We start from the raw sequence: 14,920 nt of genomic DNA on the forward strand, positions 1-14,920 counted from the left end.
AGTCAAATTTCCTAGACTTTAGAAAGTAAAAGATTCAATAATTCCCTCTAATCTAAAACACTATTTTATTTGTTATTTTATGTTTTCCAGTACCGATTCACCAACTAACAAACAAACAGATAAAGTTGATTTAACCACCACCAAACAAAAAAGTGCTGAATTTGGTACTGTGAATTTAGACTCTAGTCAACATAAGAATACTGGTAACACTGAGCACATCGATCAACAGGAACAAGAACATCATGATGACACTGTACCGCATGCAAATACAGAAAACGGTAGGTTTGAAAAAGACATTATTACAAACAGGGATAGAGTAATTGAAAATGTCATGGTTATTAAGTGAAATGCATTACAATTTATAAATTGTTATTAATGGAATGTGTTGTTGAGCATTTTTTTTGAATTTCATGTAATGATGATTTAATTAATAACATCGCAAAAAGCAAGTTATGCTAAATTACTTTTCAATTACATATTATTTCTGTCTTTGTTATTTTTTTATGTTAATTACAAGAAATCATAAAACAATTCCTCATGAAAAGTTTACAGCAAAATGCCATCAATGTACTATTAAAAAATGTGGAGGTTTGACTTCGTGACTAACATGAAGGTATACATGTTTTAAATCCTTGTATACACTTATTTTGTCAATTTAGTATACACTATAACAGTGACATTAAGTTTATAGAAATAAAAGTGTCAGCTGTAAAAATAAATTGTCTGAGTAGAAAGTTAATGAACCAGGGGCATGTCAAAGAACGTCTCGTCCTTTTTCTGAAGTTCATCGGAAGGTAACAAGACCTTGTTGATAAAAATTCCGTATCAACCTCACAAAAAAACATGATGGTCTGGTTGTATAGATTCTGCGTACTGGCGTTGTTTATCATCTCAATAACGTGTTGTATTTTTCTTTTATTTGCCTTTGTTCTTTTCATAATATTACTTTTACTTTTTGGTCTGTTTTTTGGTGATATCCATTTGACTTGGCTCTGTACTTACACATCTCGTCAATGTGTTGTTATTATTATCTTTCATTTTTGCCACTATGTTTTGTACGTGTGACTTTTTGTGTTTCTTTGGTATATATGACGTGGCTCTGTACGGTTTAATATTCCACCATTACGTTATTTGTTTATAATAATGCCATTATTTTATTGTTCTATGATTATTTTGAAAATACTATGAACGACAAAATTGTTGTATATCTCTTCCTGTGTGAAGTTTACATTTTGACGTCAAACACGCAACTCTACACAAATATTTGAATCCTCTATGGGTTAATTTAAAATACATATATAAGTAAGCAATGAATATGGACGTTAAATTTGATTGATGCTTTATTGTGATTCTTTGGTAGGTATTTGTTTGTTTTTCTTCTAATTGAGATTGTGACACGGTGATGACAGCTGTTCCCCTATTTTGACAATTTTACCTATTATGTCTGTTTTATTCATGCTTCGTCGTAAATATAATGGAATTTGATGCGACGGTCTTACAAGTGAGAGATTTAGCGCTATGAAATTCATCATTTTTTACATATGCCAATACCAAATTAGGAATATGACAGTTGTTGTCCGTTTGTTTGATGTCTTGTATCATTATTTTGATTTTGCCATTTGATTAGGGACTTTCCGTTTTGAATTTCGTCGGAGTTCAGTATGTTTGTGATTTTACTTTTTCAATTAGTTTGGTTGATATATGTGTACTTAACAGCATAGGGACAATGCAACTATAACATGTATTTTATCTTATGAACAGACTAATACAAATATATAAGCAGTATACTTCAATTTTTTCAATGTTATGACAAGCATATGTTTTTTTTTAATTTTTAAAGAACAAAATAATTTTCTAATGGATATGCAACGTTTTATTTTAATTACTAAGAAGTCCTTTTTCTTGCAAATGAGAAAAAAACTAAGTTAACAGCCTAAATTGGCCATCTTAATTTAAGGAAATACAATGGTATTTGACCAAATACACTACAAAAAATATAAAATGATGCTATAGTGATTTGTGTTGCCATAGACATATACTTTGGCAATAGTTGAAGTTGAAAAGTTTAGAAATATAATGACAAAAGCTGAACAAAAAATACCAAGTATCAAGTAAAAGAAAACACTTAACATCTAAATTGTTACATAGGTGTACATGTATATTTCCACATGCTATGTGTATATATATAAAGTACCTAGAAAATCAACCTAACGATGTTAGAGTAGATTTGATTCGTAACTTCCTCCCCGGCGCCGGGGCTGGAACCTGTATTTTTTGTTTCTAACTTCTACGACGACAACACCGCCTAGCATTGTGCAGAGACCTTATCCCCTCCTCTAACTCTAGCTTATAAAACATAAGTTTTGTTTCGGCAGGTGTTACCTTATATATCTATATAGAAACTAGGGGTCAACATCCACTGACGGGAAAATATCTAACATCGATGGGCTATATTTGAGATGAGTTATATTTGGACATACCATATTGGTCAATACAATTCAGATAAAATGTAATGTGTACTTTAAATAATAACTTTGGTAAAGTAATTATAATTAAAATGATCTTTTCTGCAAGGTAATGTGTAATTCAATTAATTACATTCCAATGAAATTGACCCCTAGTCTGATTCTAGTGAACAAAAATTCATGCAATCTTCAGATAAAGGATAATTAGATATTTTTATAAAGAATGAATTTTGCAGAGGTGTATGTAAAAATGTGTTTTTTTTTAAAAGATGACAGTAAAAGAAAAGTGACTACAAATGTTTAGTTGCATCATAGAAAAAAACGCTTTCTCTATTGTTGGAAACGGTCTCGGTTCATTGGGAGTTAATATTATTCCATTATTTTTTCTTAATATGTATACCTTTTTAAACATCTTAAGATTGCTCACGACTCTACTTTACGAAGAACTACCATGTGCTAAATCTTCACAAGAAATGTATTTGCATATTATTATTTGTCGTCATTATTGTTACATCAATATATCAAAATATTAATAATAAAAAAGAACCAAATATCACTAAACTGATAATATAAGCTCTTAAACAGTGGCAAATTGATAACCTTTTTCACTCACAAATAATGTTGTATAGGAACAAACCTCACCAATTGCTCCGAAAGGGTGTGCAGATCCTGCTTTTCAGATGACACGCGTCGTACGGTATTGATCATGCAAGTAGAAATTCTGTTATTTGTCTAATTCGCTGGTCCATGTTCGGGGAAAAGAGGAAGGTTATTGCTTACAACAAATGAAACAAACAGGCATATATATTTACAACCAAGTGATATACTATACGTACGGCTTGTTTTTCTTTTTTTGTAATTTATTTTTATTTCATCTGAAAATACACCAAGTATATATTGTGATACATAATTATAAAATTAATTCATAATACATACAATGATATTAAATTTTTCAATAACAGTCTAAAATTAAAAAGTTAGTTATGCTAATTGTTCTAAATTTTCTACTGGATCATACACATCTTTTATCACTCTGGATTAGAATACCTGAATATGCTGATAAGGTTAATGATTGCATCAGCCTTCTCCTATAGCCACATGCATCACTGCCTATACAGTGATGTAAAACATGAGAGGTACCAGGAGAGGCCACCAGAGATCATTAACAGATAACATGTTGGACAACATGTTGAACAGAGTCACATTATAAATGTCAACCTAAGTCAAGGGGAGATAATTCAAATACAATCAAACGAAAACTAGTATATCAATATATATATATAACAATAGCAATAAACATCGATAGTACTTTTAAGATGCACACAAATCACTGTCCAGTTGTGATTTGCATCAACATATTATTAATTCTACATGAACTATTATAAAGCCTTAAGTAAGTACATAAATAGAAAGATCTCTCCTCACATGTGAACTAGGTTTTTAATTAATTCCCAATTACTATCAAATTTCTCTCTTGCTCTAGGGGATCTGTAAAAGGTTAGATATTTTTTCTATTTGTAGGAATTTTTAATTATAGCTATGACACCTTTAAGAGTCGGTAATGAAGTATTAAAGCGACATGTATAAACATAATATTTAACCAGAATAGTGAATAAGTTTAGGGAAAAATCCCAAGACTCTGACCCAAGAACAATATTTTCCACATTAAGAATTAAAGTTAAATTATTTTCAACTAGAAAAAGTGCTTCAATTTCTAACCACAAATTTCTAACTAGCATACATTCCCAGAAAAGGTGATTTATAGTTTCTTTAGTTTCTTTACAGAAACTACATAAGTTAGTTTCTTTTAACCCGTATTTCTGCAATAATGCATTTGTAGCGAGAGTTCTATGTAAAATCTTAAACTGGAACATACTGAATTTGTTGTTTTAAGTGCAACAAAAGGGTAAACTATAAATGAAATCCCAATTTTCTATATGAGTGCCTAGTTCCTTACACATTTTGTCTTCTTGTTTTGTAGGACGTTCTGTGTACATTGACAAGAATATTTTTATAAAAGAACTGACATGACTTTTTATTGTTTTTTATAAATTCAAATTTATCGTTAGATATGTGAGTAATTTTCTCTGAAGTAGTGATTAAATTTTTCCAGTCTTTTGGTATCATATGCAGCAAAGAATGGTATTCCAAAAAATTAATATTAAGATTATATTTTTCGCAGAATTCTGTTAAAGTAAAAAAAGTACTGTTTTCATCAAGTAAATCACCTATAAAGAAAACTCCTGATTCAACCCAGCTCTGGTAAAAGATAGTTTTATTATTAATTTTCAAACTCTTGTTTAGCCATATGGATTGTTTAATGATCCCTTCAGCAGTGCCATTAGTGACAGTGTTTAGGATATTCCAGTTTAGTAAAATATCTTTCCAGAAATTATTAAAATTTGAAGAAATCTTTTGGATACCATCAGGGGTCATCATCCATATTTTGTCTGCTCCTAATCTGTTGTATTGATCTATTAACAATGTTTTCCATGGGGATATATTCAAGGGGTCTAAAATAAAATTGAGAATGGAATTAAAAAGAAATAAAAGTTTATTTATCCATGTCATCTTTAATGAATAACAAAAGGATCTTATATCTGGCATTTTCAACCCCCCATTTTCAAATAAACTTATCATAACTTTTCTTTTAATCTTGTCTGGTTTTCCTGACCACAAGAAACTAAAAAAAATATTTTGAATTTCTTTTATTTTATCATCCGGAGGATTTATCAAAACTGTCAATGATTGAATTAGAATAGGTAGAGCTAGTGATTTAATGACAGTGATCTTTCCCATATATGTTAAATCTCTATAAACCCAGGAATTTAGCAGGCTCTGTATTTTTTTTTATTTTTTCTTCAAAATTTACAAGCGTTTTATTTTCGCTGAACAGATCAAATTTTATTCCTAAAAGTTTAAATTTTCCTGAATGATTCCAGTTTGAATTTCTTGTAGTTGTTAGTTTATCCCTTGAGTGAATCTTTGACCCAATCCATATGGCTTCCGTTTTATCAAAATTAGCCCTAGGTCCCGCACACTCAAAATTTTGTTCTAAAGTATATAAACATTTATCTAAAGATTTCTCATCCTCGTCTAATAAGAGACATGAGTCATCTGCATACTGGCTTAGTAGATACTCAGAATCATTTATTTTCATACTATTTATATCTGGGTTATTTTTAAGTGCAGCACTCATAAGCTCTAAAGATAATATAAAGAGAGAGGCAATGTCCATTATTTATAATACAGCTCTGAGATTCTGAATATAAGGTCTTGACCCATCTACAAAAAATAGGACCAAATCCTAGAAAAGACAAAGCCAAGTCTATAAATGACCACTCAAGAGTATCAAAAGCTTTCTCAAAGTCTAATAAAAGTAAAAGACCTGGTAGATTATCATCTTCTGCCTTTTCCATAATGTCAAAAATAAGCCTGGTACATTCTCCAATATACCTTCCCTTTATGAAACCTTGCTGTGTTTCACTAATTATATCCCCAAGAAAAGGTTTTATTCTATTTGCTAATGCAGCTGGTGCAATTTTTGTATCAACATTTAATAAAGTGATAGGTCTCCAGTTTTTTAATTGAAATTTTGATTTACCCTCTTTTAGAATGCATGTTATTACTCCTTGTTTCTGACTAACCGAAAAAGATCCAGTTTCTAAGCTATAATTTAAAAATTGAATAATAAACTCATGGAGGTCTATCCAAAAAAATTTATAAAATTCTGTTGTAAATCCATCCATCCCTGGAGATTTACCATTTTTCATATTTTTCAATGTTTTTAAGCATTCATTAGTATTCAAATTACCCTCTGCCTGTAACCTCTGTTCATCAGAAAGTTTGCGGATAAAAGGATTCTTTTCATCAAAAAATAGATTTTTATATTCTTGATGAACAATATGATTTGTTGAGGAGTACAGTTTTTCATAAAAAGATTTTTGTTCTTTTAAAATTTCACTTTGGTTGAAAATTTCCTCCCCATCATCATTAATTAATTTTGGAATTATCTTTTCATTATAATTTCTTTTTTCAAGATTACAAAAATAGTTAGTACATTTTTCACCTTCTGCTACCCATCTTGCCTTTGCTCTTGCCATAATACCTGTTACTATTTTCTCTCTGTGTTGAACAAGTTCATTTTCTAAAATTTTAATTTCTGAATTTAATAATTCTGAGGGGTCTATTTCATAATTTTCAAGTAATTTAGCTAGCTTGAGTTCTAAATCATTTTCAGTTTTTGTGTTTTTCTTTTTTATATAACTGGCATATGATATTGTTTTCCCTCTTATCATACATTTTAAGAGTTCCCAAAACATGTGTGGGTTTACTGATAATTTTGTTTCTAGGTCATTCCCAGGCAGAGAGTATTGATTTATAGTTTCCCTAATGCAATTTTTTATTTCAGTTACATATACCATATCATGTAGTAAGCTATTATTAAACTTCCATGTGCCTTTACCTTTAATTTGATTGTAAAACTGTAAGGTAAGGTACACTGGAGAATGATCAGACCTGTAACTTATATCCATGTCTACATTTTTTACAAATGGTTCAAGATCAGATGAAATCCAAAAGTAATCCAAACGGCTTTGCTTAAGCCCAGGACCACGCCATGTAAATCTTTTTGTATCTGGATTTAATGCTCGCCATATATCAACAAGGTCCAGGGACTCTTATCATATCTAAAATTTTATCATGTGCTCTTATATTGTTTTTAGCACTATAATTTGAGGTGTCCTTATCAAAGTCTTGCACCACATTCCAGTCTCCAGCCATAATTATGGAGCTATTTTTTTATACCAGATACTAGACCTTTTATATTTTCAAAAAAAATTGCAGAGTCCCCATTGGGACCATATATTGCAACAAGAGAAAGTCGATAATCTTGAATGGTCATATCTAGAATGATAAAATTGCCTTCCTGATCCTTTTTTTCTTGGTGAATAGTAAATGTAAAACTATTTTTTATTAGAATTGCTACCCCTCTTGAGCGGCTGGAACCAGAGCTAAAGAATGCCTTATACCCCCACTCATGTGCCCACTGCTTTTCTTTTTCTTTAGTACAATGTGTATCTGTTAATATAATTATATCATATCTTTTCCTATATCTTGAAAAAAAATCTCTTCTCTTCACCTCCTTGTCTTTCTAATCATCCAAAATAACAAAAATTCAAATATGTTACTGACAGTAAATAATCATCACAATACAAAGTGTTTACAATGTTAAGTTTAAATACAATTTTGCTATTTTTCGTAATGTGTTCCCGCAGTTTTAACATATATACTTGATATGAAAGCGACAATCGAAAAAATACCATTGCATGCATAGGATTGTTTAAGACTTGTTTCTAAAGTGGAAAATGCAAGTATAAATGTATTTTGTGCTAGTGAAACCGTAAGATTTCAGAAACAAACTTTATTAATGTGATTTTCTCCTTTCAACGAACAATATCCCTTTCTATCTGTAGAACAATGAATCGTGTCCCATCGTCATATTAGTCCCCTTTTAACGACGTTGTAGAGGACTTTAGGTTTTCACTTTGTCCGTCTGTCCGTCCATAAGTTCGGCAAATCAGCTTTTCTCACTTTTTTGTCATGCATTGATCCTTAAAAAAAGGGGGTTCCAACTCCTGACCCCCCTCCTGATCTGCCAATGAGCATGTCTTCTTTTTATTCAAAATATTGAATCATAAACAAATATCAGTAGTTTTCATACTTCAGACTGAGTCGTATAATAAAATCTTTTGACCGCATCAACCAAAACTTACCATATTTGTTTTTTTTTAATGTAAATCTAATAGCTGCACAGTAATTCAGTTATAATTTTAGGTCAAGAGGGACTGTAGTATATAAATAACTACAATATTGGAAATCAATGACCACAATTTTTTTTTCTCGCATCAATTGAGAGTGCCAGCATTTCCTATTTTTATTCAAAATATCGCATCAGAAACAAATATCAGTAGTTTTCATACCTCAGACTGACAGTAACATGTAATCATGTAACAAAACTATTTGTCTGCATCAATCAAAACTGACCATATTTGACAGCATCAACCAAAACTGACCATATTTGACCTCATCAACAAAAACTGACCATATTTGACCGCATCAACCAAAACTGACCATATTTGCTCTTTTTTTATGTAACTTTTATATACGATATTCCCGTGCTTGCATTTTCTATCATGATTTTCTTGATAGAGGGTTACTGCTCACAAGGAAGCTATTAAACCAAGAGTTCCAAATGGTGAAGTTGAAATCATCCCTTCGTAAATTTTACGGACGCCATCACGAGTTGGTTGACCGTTATGGAATAACCGTTTCACAAATGATATCGGATATGTTCCTTACGTCGTAACTACAATCCCCTTCCCTTTCATGAATGTGACCTACCGAATTAGACTATTTACCGGATTTGTAATCACATAAGCAATACGACGGGTGCCACATGTGGAGCAGGATCTGCTTACCCTGAGATCACCCCTAGTTTTGGTGGGTTTCGTGTTGTTTATTCTTTAGTTTTCTATGTTGTGTCATGTGTATTATAGTTTTTCTGTTTGTCTTTTTCATTTTTAGCCATGGCGTTGTCAGTTTGTTATAGATTTATGAGTTTGACTATCCCTTTGGTATCTTTCGTCCCTCTTTTTATTTATAGTCGCATAGTAAATCTGTAATATTTTTATGTAAGGATGGATTGTAAAATCATGTAAATACAAATGATAGAAATATTGGAACACAATGCTACCTAATTTCATTTGCATCAATTTAGAATGCCAGTATGCCCTCTTTTTATTCAAAATATTGCATCATAAACAAATATCAGTAGTTTTCATACCTCAGACTGACTGGTATAACAAAATAATTTGTCCGCATCAACCAAAACTGACCATATTTTCACTTTATTATGTACATGATGTCAATCTTAATAGCCGCAAAGTAAATCACCTATATTTTTATATCAGGATGGATTGTTTAATATAAATGAAAGTATAAAATTAATAGTGCCAGCATGTTCTCTTTTTCATCAAAATTTTGAATCGTAAACTAATTTCAGTAGTTTTGATATCTCAGACTGACTCATAAATAGAACAAAATTATTGTCCGCATCAACCAAAACTGACCATATTTGACAGCATCAACCAAAACTGACCATATGTGACACCATCAACCAAAACTGACCATAATTACACTTTGTTATGTAAATCTTAATATATATATATATAGCCGCATACTAAATCACTTATAGTAATACATATTACGATGCAGTCGGAAAGCTGACCCCGGTTTGACCCCATTTCTTAAAGCAACAATGGACGTCATGTGATTACCATATATGGGCATTTTTTTACCAAAAAAAGTGAAGCTCGTTTTTTGGAATTTGTAGTTTTTTGCATGAATTAAAACTAATTTCCTTTTAAGTGAACATTCTTGAGTATATAAGAAATATATTACTCAACTCAATTATGGATTAAACTCATTTTTTTCTCTCAAAATGTGTCTTCAAATTCAAGGTGTTGACGAAAAAAATTGGTCACAGAAAATTAAAATCGTAATTTTCTTTCTTAACTTCTCGGGAAGCTATGCTGAATTTAAATTATGTTATGTAACATAACTTGGACTATGATGTGTCAAATTTGTGCCAGTTGATATGCTAAGATACGCAAATGTGCCAGTTAGATGTGTCGATATTTCTGACGAAGCGGGGCCGACGGTAATTCACGAGTTACGTCCCTTTGTTTGACACTATCATGAACAAACTATTGTTATATTAAGCAATATGCTGTTATTTACATGTGGATATTAATAAAAATTATCTTATTAAATATATTTTGATACTGTAAACATGTGCCAAAAAATAGAGAAACACATTTTATCACTTTTCAGAACTCAGTCCCTGTGAAATAGGCCCTATGTTTCCCTATGTGCCATAATAGTGTTAATAATTTAATATTAATTTAATATTCCAAGAGTTAATTTAATATTCATGTTTTGGTAAGTATTTTTACTGCTGCAACCAAATTATTTTAACACAGAAATAAATGTACTCAATTTATACAAGGGGTAGTCTAAATATTCATGAATAATGGATCAAGACAGTATTAAAATGATAAAAAACAGGAATTCCTTTTCATTACAGACACTTGCAAGTTGGTCCTACCTTTTTCATTTAAACATAAAAGAGATCATAATGAAAGTATTCTGAATGTAAAATCTTCATTATTTTAAATTTATAAAAGGAAAATTAGTTTGCAATCTTGTATGAACAAACTAAATATAACCATGTTGTCTCATTGATTTCATGCAAGTTATAGTTCTAATGAATGAACTCAAATTATAAAAATAACACACTAAACCAATAAATAAATGGTGCTGGTCATGAACTTGAAAATAAATAAGAACAAAATAGACTTAGTAATATTTTTCTTTTTCTATTTGAAAAAAATAATAATAACATTAAAAAAACTATGCATTTTTACATTTATATAAAAGTATTTCAGAGCAGTTTCTGGGGGCTAAGTCAACAATTATGTTTTAGATCACAAGTCAAAATTAAGTCACACTTCATGTCAGTATGATAATGCTTTGAATAAGATTGATTAAAATGATACTCTGAAAGAGATTGTTTGAAGGCAGCAACCATTTCTTTTCAGGGAGGGGGGACTATGGATTTTTTTCCAGAAAACAATTCTTCTCTTTCAATTTTAGCATTTCATTTAATGGCAGCTGAGGGTAAAACAAACATTTTTTTTTTCTCAGGGTCAAAAACAAATTATTTTTTATCCAAAAATTGGAAACAAACTTTTTTTCTTCAAAACAATCAAAAGCCACCACCCCTACCCCCTAAAGAAAATCAAATGGTTGTTGGCTACCTAAGTTGAAATTTAGGAAAATACTTTCTCATTTACTTTTGCAGGATTCCTTTTATCACACGAAAAGAAGTATTATTTTAAACAACGAATGTGTTTTATGTCAGTGCATCTAAAGCAGTTAAGGTTGTGCAAAGACAGTATAAGATTTCCTTACCTTGTTTTAGTTGTCATACATTTCACTGACTTAAAGAGAATAATTAATCCAGTCAAATATTCACAGCTGATCTCGCCATTACTTTTTCAAACAAACATACTAAATGTGTGTACATTGTTCAGATGCCAGGTGACATCGATGTGTAAGACCGAAAAACTACAATGTCAAAAAATGTCTTTCTTTTGGAATTCAGTTCAAACGGGGTTTCCCAAGGGGTAATAGAACGTTATACTTTATGATTTTTTTTAAATTTTGAGATACGTATTATTAATTGTTTGTATAGTCTTTGTTAATCTGTGAAAAATAGAAGAAAATAATTTTAAACGACGATCAACGGCATTACGGGATCGTTAAAACACGGCCAATTTGACATATTTGAGATTTTTTTTCCTTTTGATAATAAACTCCATGCTAAACAAATCGAAATAAATCTATTTCAGACCCTAATATAGATTGTCGTTTGTTTATGTAATATATACGTGTTTCTCGTTTCTCGTTTTGTTTATATAGATTAGACCGTTGGTTTTCCCGTTTGAATGGTTTTACACTAGTAATTTTGGGGCCCTTTATAGCTTGTTGTTCGGTGTGAGCTAAGGCTCCGTGTTGAAGGTCGTACTTTAACCTATAATGGTTTACTTTTTAAATTGTTATTTGTATGGAGAGTTGTCTCATTGGCACTCACACCACATTTTCCTATATCTACCTAATGGTAAGTAGGAAACTGAAAAAAAGATACACTTCCAAATTGGCGCCAAAACAAAAAAGAACAACGAAATTAACGCAATTTCAGAATGGCGGGTTTTAATATCAGTCCCATTGTTGTCTTAAGAAAGTAGCAACAACGGTCGTTTCTAAGGGCTTGTTTTCCGACTGGATGGATTGTATAATTCAAATGACAGCAATATCAATGAATATTGGAACACATTGGCTACAAAAAAATGTCCACATCAATTTAGAATATCAGCAAGTCATTCAAGTCATTTTTTTATTCAAAATATTGAATTGTAAACAAATTTCAGTGGTTTCAATATATCAGACTGAGTGAGAGTTGTTTTAACAAAATTATTTGACCGCATCAACCAAAACTGAACTTATTTACACTTTATCATGTAAATATACATGTATATGGCCTCATTGTAAACATGGTAAACCAATATTATTTCTATGTGAGGACGGATCGTATGATAAAAATGACACCAACTTTGAAACACAATACACCTTATCGCTAACCCTGGCTGACCCGGCCTCTTGAACTGTTGAAGCATACAACGACTTTTCCATTGTGGCGTTAGATATTTTGTTTTATGACGTCAAAATTTTACGGGAACCTGTGTGATATCCAGTAATGGCAGACAAATAGCGACAAGGTGTATTTATACCATATCTAAGAATTTAGCGCGCCGTTATTTCCTCTCTGTATCCATAATAATGAACCGTCGTTAAACATGCTAAAGTGACTTTTTAACATGTTTAAGTCAGTAGTTTGTGATGTTTTTTTTTTTTTAAACAAAACTATTTAATGGCATTATCCAACACTCACATGACTGATTCATATACTTTATTTTAAAAATAAAATAAAAAGTACATGTATGGGAAGTTCTCTTCTTGGAATAGTATACTGTTAATATAATTTGAAGAAGGCAAAGAAAAATGCATGATTTTGTTTGTAGCCGAACGTCCAGGGGAAAATGTTTCAATCATGTTCAGATCCAGTATATTTTTCTGAGTTGCAGACTCCCAGATATCATTTATAATCGTTATGGATAAGTCTGGCTAAATTGACGAGATGGTGCAAATGTATATATATAGTTTTTTTACGTTGTACAACACTTTTTTCATTAATATCCCATAATTCATCCACTGTACAATTTTCGTTCAAGAACATTTGTCAAAACAGAATCTTAAATGAATGTAAATCCAAGGCAAACAAGGTAATTAAAATTACGATTAAAATTCCATGAATTAAATGCAGAGTTTTATTTAAGAAGAGACTGTTAAAAACGGGGAACGAAGAAATTAACGTAAACAATGATGTTCCCGTATGCAATCTTATAAAAATATTTCTCCGATGAGTTGAATAACCTTCTATTCACTTCGATATTTGCACATGTACATGTAACGTTATAATAGTCGTTTGGTCAGTAAAAAATATAGAAAATATATCTGCTATTTAATATATAGCAAAGTAATTGGAAATGATTTATTTCTTCTAAATTCTAAAGTGCCCTTACTGCAGTGACGTCATTTAGAATTGTTATACAGTCCTGACTGATTTAGTCAGTTCTGCTGACAGTTCTACGGTTAGAAGTGATTTGGACAGTTCTACCTAGAACTGATTTAGACAGTTCTACCCTAGAACTGATCCTGACAGTTCTACCTAGAACTGGTTTAGTCAGTTCTACCTAGAACTGATTCTGACAGTTCTACTTAGAACAGTTCTAACTGTTCTAGGTAGAACTGTTCTAGGACAGGTTAGAACAGTTCTATGACAGAATATTCTGACAGTTCTAATGAGAGGTTAGAAGTGATATCCACTGTTGAAATAGACCGTTTGTTTTCACGTTTAAATGGTTTAACACTGGGGCCCTTAATGGCTTACTATTCGGTGTGAGCAAAGGCTCCTTGTCAAAGACTATACTTTGACTTATAATTGTTTACTTTTAGAAATTGTGACTTGAATGGAGAGCTGTCTCAATGGGAGTCATACCCATTCTTCTAATATATATGGAAGATATTGGTTTGATATTCATGACAAGTAACATATTAATTCGAACTTTCTTCTGGTCGGATGATTTTTTGCAGAGTTATGCCCTCGAACTTTTTTTTATCATGCTAGGTATGGCTTCTCATTTGGCATATATTTAAATTATAACAAATCATAGATACAATTTTGTTCCAGTCAGAGGATTTTTGTAGAGTTATTGTCCTTGCACGAAAGATTTTGACTCGACATGTTGGTTATAGTGTTACCATTGCAAGAGATCAGGTTTAATTTTTCCCCTGATTTAATGATATTTTGTAGAGTTGTAGACAAGACAAGACAAGACAAGATAATATTTTATTTAAGTCTCACATCTTCATTATATAAAACATACAAACAGTTGATAAAACAACATCATAAAACATACAAGAGCCACTCTAAAATGAGAGACTATCTAAAATATATATACAGTATTTACACTAAAATTAGATATATAAAATACATTTTCTTTTCAATAAAATGTCATTGCAGATTTTGGCAGTATAAAAGTACATATTTTCATCTGTGAATAAAAATATAAATTGATCGTCATCAGACAATTGCATAAAATTAACATTAAATAGAGATGCTTGATAAAACAAATAACAACGCAAATCTTCATACACAGGACAATGATTCATTAATACATGTTTTTCATCTTCATCTTGTATGATCCTTACTG

Source organism: Mytilus galloprovincialis, chromosome 4 (assembly GCF_965363235.1).
Source record: "Mytilus galloprovincialis chromosome 4, xbMytGall1.hap1.1, whole genome shotgun sequence".
NCBI lineage: Eukaryota > Metazoa > Mollusca > Bivalvia > Mytilida > Mytilidae > Mytilus > Mytilus galloprovincialis.